The sequence below is a fragment of the Lepidochelys kempii genome, chromosome 8, assembly GCF_965140285.1.
Source record: "Lepidochelys kempii isolate rLepKem1 chromosome 8, rLepKem1.hap1, whole genome shotgun sequence".
Classification (NCBI taxonomy): domain Eukaryota; kingdom Metazoa; phylum Chordata; order Testudines; family Cheloniidae; genus Lepidochelys; species Lepidochelys kempii.
In genome coordinates, this window is record NC_136387.1 from 9,070,809 (window position 1) to 9,077,340 (window position 6,532).

Consider the following 6,532-nt stretch of genomic DNA (forward strand, 5'->3'; position numbering starts at 1 on the left):
GCACACCACACACACAGGTGCGATGTTTGAAGTGCTGCTCTCAAATATGTTGCTTTATCCAATTAAATGAATGGCTACATTTTTGTTAACAACAATTATATGTACAGAAACCCACTCACCAGGCAGCACAAGAGAGCCTAGTAAAGTGAGCTGCAGGAAAGGCACTGGCAGAGGCAGGAAGAGAATGCAGATACCTGTCCATTTTCTTCTGTAGCACCCATACATGTGAACTAGTCTGTAATGCCACTACCTTCTCCTCTTCCCAAGCTCGAGGGTCCTCGAGACCCACTTAAAAAAGATGTTCATGAGAAATTGTCACTGGTATTGATTAGGTAGCAGGCCAATGGCAACCAAAAAAAAAGCTATTGTGCTTTATCTTTCTTCCTCGCCCTTCTCCTTCTAGTGCTTGTTTTCTGAGATTGTGAGCTCCTGGGGCCAGGGACTGTCATATGTTTGGAAAGCTCTTAGAATATTGTAGATGTCGTTGTAATGGTAATAAATACTATTAATTAATCCTCCAACCCCCTAGATGTTAGTTCCTCTTCATATTGAAGAACAAGAGGAGAAATGTTTCAGAGTAACAGCCGTGTTAGTCGGTATTCGCAAAAAGAAAAGGAGTACTTGTGGCACCTTAGAGACTAACCAATTTATTTGAGCATGAGCTTTCGTGAGCTACAGCTCACTTCATCGGATGCATACCGTGGAAACTGCAGCAGACTTTATATACACACAGAGAATATGAAACAATACCTCCTCCCACCCCACTGTCCTGCTGGCAATAGCTTATCTAAAGTGATCATCAGGTTGGGCCATTTCCAGCACAAATCCAGGTTTTCTCACCCTCCACCCCCCCACACAAATTCACTTTCCTGCTGGTGATAGCCCATCCAAAGTGACAACTCTTTACACAATGTGCATGATAATCAAGTTGGGCCATTTCCTGCACAAATCCAGGTTCTCTCACCCCCCTCCCAAAAACCACACACACAAACTCACTATCCTGCTGGTAATAGCTCATCCAAAGTGACCATTCTCCCTACAATGTGCATGATAATCAAGGTGGGCCATTTCCAGCACAAATCCAGGTTTTCTCACAGCCCCCCACCCCCATACACACACAAACTCACAGATTTTCAGTGTGGTGGAATCCGTGTTTAAAGCCTTACCTCCAAGAAATCTTCCTCCAAGGAAATCTTAATGAAACAGTTCGCACAAAGCTAAAATGCCATGCTTGTCCACAGTACGTGCATGACTATTCTCTAGTACCTGGCAGGAGTGAAAGTGAAATTGTGCACCTACACTAAAGTCATGTTTCACTTTAGGTATACAGTCAGTTATAGTAAAAGCCATGCTACACCTTAGCTGTTCAGTACTAGTTCGGGAAGGTGTTGCTCTGGGGAAACAAATCCCAGAGTATGCATCAGTCTTGCCAGCCCTGCTATGCCAAGGCTGACATCTCCACAGAGTGCTCTGTGGACAAGTCACTAGGAAGGAAATCCTAAATATATCCACTTTATCTTCAGAGACTTAAATTTCCCCTCAGAAAGGCTACTGTAAATAAATGACAGGTTTCAGAGTAGCAGCCGTGTTAGTCTGTATTCGCAAAAAGAAAAGGAGTACTTGTGGCACCTTAGAGCCTAACCAATTTATAGCTCACGAAAGCTTATGCTCAAATAAATTGGTTAGTCGCTAAGGTGCCACAAGTACTCCTTTTCTTTTTGTAAATTAATGAGTCTGAGTACTGATGTGTTTGAATAATAGTTCAGGTCCAGTTTCCCCTCATTTGGACGTGCCTTCTTTCAGCTGTGTGCAGTGTTCCTTTAATAAAAACTGGGTTGGTTGGGATTCATCAAATCACACGGCTCCGTGTGTGTGCTGAGTGCCACAGGAGTCAGGAAAAAAATTTTCCACTGTACAGAACTGTACATGTGGTCAGGTGCACTACACCAAGGGTTTGCTTACCTCTCCAGCATCAGTGCTGGAAGCAGGATACCAAATGTTATTCTTTATCAAAAATTCCATGTTCCCACAGATATCAAGTGCCTATTGGTCAATATTGATCTATAACAAGTTATATGGAACCAGAATCTGCCACCCTTCCTCTCTGATTTTGAAAGTAGTTCCACTGAAATCAATCAACTGGATCCACCAATTTTGGGCCCCATCAGAAATAAGCAGTAGAGGGTCTCATTGATTCACTGTTGCTGAGTGATGCATATATTCTCTCTATTTAGAGTTCCAATCAATTCTCCCATGGTTAATAATGGCATGGAGGATGAGTGGTTGTAGCTTTCTGGCTTAGATAGGAAATCAATTGTATTACTGCAAGGCTTTCTGGTGTTATGTAGGAGAGAAACCCTGAGGACAATCTGTTAGCCATTTGTTTAAGTCTGTCCATGATAATATAATTAGTCAACCTAGACACCAAATTGCCACAGAAGAATTTAGAAACAGGAAAAAACTTTCTCTGGCTCTCACAGAGAATATGAATCACCTAGCGAACAAAGTGAGAGAATGTAATGTTTGGTCAATTTGTTATGAGGAATTGAGGCTGTATTCATAAATGGAGATAAACAATTTTTAGACTGTACAATTCATTATAAAGCCTGACAAAGACAGTAATAAATTGGCCACTGATGCTAGGTGAGGGATGAAGAGGTAGAGATGTACAGCCCTGTCATAAATATAAAGGGAAGGGTAAACCCCTTTGAAATCCCTCCTGGCCAGGGGAAAGCTCCTCTCACCTGTAAAGGGTTAAGAAGCTAAAGGTAACCTCGCTGGCACCTGACCAAAATGACCAATGAGGAGACAAGATACTTTCAAAAGCTGGGAGGAGGGAGAGAAACAAAGGGGCTGGGTCTGTCTGTAGTCGTCTTGGCCAGGGACAGAACAGGAATGGAGTCTTAGAACTTTTAGTAAGTAATCTAGCTAGGTATGTGTTAGATTATGATTTCTTTAAATGGCTGAGAAAAGAATTGTGCTGAACAGAATAACTATTTCTGTCTGTGTATCTTTTTTGTAACTTAAGGTTTTGCCTAGAGGGGTTCTCTATGTTTTTGAATCTAATTACCCTGTAAGATATCTACCATCCTGATTTTACAGGGGGGATTTCTTTATTTCTATTTACTTCTATTTTTTATTAAAAGTCTTCTTGTAAAACACTGAATGCTTTTTCATTGTTCTCAGATCCAAGGGTTTGGGTCTGTGGTCACCTATGCAAATTGGTGAGGCTTTTTATCCAACATTTCCCAGGAAAGGGGGGGTGCAAGTGTTGGGAGGATTGTTCATTGTCCTTAAGATCCAAGGGTCTGGGTCTGTAGTCACCTAGGCAAATTGGTGAGGCTTTTTACCAAACCTTGTCCAGGAAGTGGGGTGCAAGGTTTTGGGAAGTATTTTGGGGGGAAGGACGCGTCCAAACAGCTCTTCCCCAGTAACCAGTATTAGTTTGGTGGTGGTAGCGGCCAGTCCAAGGATAACGGATGTAATATTTTGTACCTTGGGGAAGTTTTGACCTAAGCTGGTAAAGATAAGCTTAGGAGGTTTTTCATGCAGGTCCCCACATCTGTACCCTAGAGTTCAGAGTGGGGGAGGAACCGTGACATCTTTTAGCCTTTAAAAAGGGATCATTTCAGAATCTAAAGCTGATGCAGCGCATGAGATACTGTTTGTTAAGCATGTATCTCACTATCGGCATGGCACCAGTGCTTTGAGATCTGCACTGGCTGCCTGTTGCTTTCTGGGTATAGTTTAAGGTGTTGGTTCTGAGCTAAAAAACTTTGAATGGTTACAAGCAGCAAGGGTACCACAACATACTCCCAGTCCTGAATTTCCCCAAAACCATGTGTTCTGCAATCCCCAGCCCTCTCCTGGACCACTCAGAGAAATAATAAGGTTTGTTGCTCCTGTAAAAAGAGAAAAGCACACTACAGCTTATTAACTTAACTGGGGTAAACACACCCTTCCCTTCAAACATAGCACTGAGTTGGTTTATAGTAACAATAAAACAAATGTATTAACAATAGGACATAGATTAAGTGATGCGAAGTAAACGGAACAAAGTTAGAAAGGGTTAAAGCAAATAAAAGTGAAAACATACATCTAAAAGTCTAAAATTTAATCTGATAAGATACAGGCCAGGCTTTGTTCAAGATGAGTTCTTTCACCAATTTTCCCTTTTCCCAGCCATGGCTAATTTTCTCTCAGTCAGGACCTGCCACAGAAGCACAAGGAGCTAGTCACCCTTGTCTTCCTAGGCAAAAGATCTTTGCCTAAGCAGGTTTCTCACCTATATTCAGTTTCTGGAGACTTCAATCCCACCTTGTTTCTCCCTTTGTTTGGACATAGATTGTAAAGCCTAAGATCAGTGAGTATCCGTAACTCTTTATATAGTGCTAATACATACATTTTACAATGACATTAATCATCAGTGTGTCATAAGCTTTTATAAAACACCTCATTCGATAAACTTTTATAATACAGTAATATTGTAAGCAATCAGTTGATTCCATTTTTTATCACTTGATGTTCAGACCCCTGGTCTTTATAGCCCAGATAAAGTTTCTCTTTCCTGATAGAAGCTGTCTCCACCCTGAATTGTTAGCAAGATAGCCTTTTGTTTACCTAATATGTAAATGGACCTTCACTGTCTCTCCCTGACAACCAGACTGGTCAGAGAAGCAAATACGCTTTCCTTTATCTAGGGCATACCTGTTTAACAATTTCCCCTGATATGCCTGGTTTAAACACAGTTTAGTCATCATTCCAGCATATATCCATAACTCACGCATACAGCATGAAAGAGCATTATTGATCAGCGAGTTATTTGTTTTCCAATGACATATTACATGATACCTTTTAGGTACAGATTATAACCATAGTGAGTTGGTCAGGACAGCTGAAACCTATTACCTGATACCAGTGAGCCCTTGCCCTCTGACACTAGTATGCTCTAAGGGTCACACAACCTCAGTTAGTGGGGCTGATATAATCTTTACCTTATCTTCTGGTTGCTTCCGTTTGCTTACCATCATCACAGTCTCCTCAGCTAGCTCACTCTCATCCATGCTCGTATATTGAGAATGAAACTAAACCACACTCTCTGGGTCAGGCAAAATGGATAGATGGAGCTGAGTATTATCAGCATATAGAAAATATGAGATTTCATCCCATGTCTCCTCCCTATTTCCTCCACCTTTACTGAAGAGGAGGGATATGACGGGGCCCTGTGTGGTACCCCCAGGAGAGAAAAATAATTACCTAAAACTACTCTCTGGGATCTCTTATATGGAGAGAATGAAGCCACCACAGCAGCTAAGTCCCCAAGTGAGCTGGCAGCAGTCCATGATCAATGTGTAATAGATCGAGTAATATCAGTATGGCCAGCTGATCTTTAGCTATTGCCAGAAAATCATTGACCAGTGCAGTTTCAGGTGCCGTAACCTGTTCTGAAGCCAGACTGACAAGGATTGAGAAACTCAGAGGCATCTATGTAACCTGCTCCATAATCCTAGCCAGAAATGGAAGATCAGGATGTCCTTCCTTAAAGGAGGTCATGACATTCTCCATCAGAAAAGGACTAAGTGTTTCCCCACTAGCCTTCACCAGCCAGGCGGGACATGAGTCCAAAGCATGGGTTGTGGAATAGAGTTCTTCCACGAACGTAACGGAGCAGCACCAGCACAGGTTCTAGCATTGACCTAGCGGCCATCTGCTCAGGGTCCTGCTCTGCTGTCACAGATACAGACAGCTCAGTATGGAGCCTGAGCAAAATTCTCTGCAAAATAGCAAAAGCTGTATCCTCCCAGAGGGAAGTGCAAAAATGAGTCCCCAGCGGAAAGCAGCCTAGACAGAGCGGGCTGCGTGCTTTGCAGGTAGATCGGCTGAGAGAGATGGTGGAGATACTAAACATCTTCATCTCCTGCACAGCCAAGGGCATAGGAACTCAGGAAATCCTGGGTCAGGAGCAATAAGGACATGTTACTGCATTATTCACTGGTGTGGTTAGCAGCAGCTGCCCTGGGTGCAGCTATCACAGTATTAATTCTCTCACATCCTTCCTGGGGGGTTGTTTTCCTCCAGAAATCAGACTCCCCCATGGGTCCGGCTGCCAAGGGGCAAGGAGAGCCACTGGTGGTGCAGGTCTGTGAGTAACTGAATGAGTCCAGTAGGGTGGGATAGGTCCCCAAGGCCAGATCCTCAGAGTTATTTGGGTGCCCAAACGCCACTGAGTTCAATGGGAGTTAGGTATGTAAAATATCTTTGAGGTTCTGGCCCACAGCGCGCAAGGGCCTGTGGGCAGCTGAGTGCTTTCCACAGCTCCCATTGCACAGCCTCCCTTTAACTCCCCCCTCCAGCAGGGCAGAATCCTTCTGCCTCGCTTTACAGAGCCCCACAAATAGGGGATAAACCTCTGCTCCTCCTTCGTCCCCCCACCAGGTGGGCAGTCGGGAGTGTCTCCCTTTCCCCCCAACAGGGGGCGGAGTCTCGGAGCCTCAATGCTTCCCTGCCGCCGCTCCCGCTAAGGGGCGGAGTC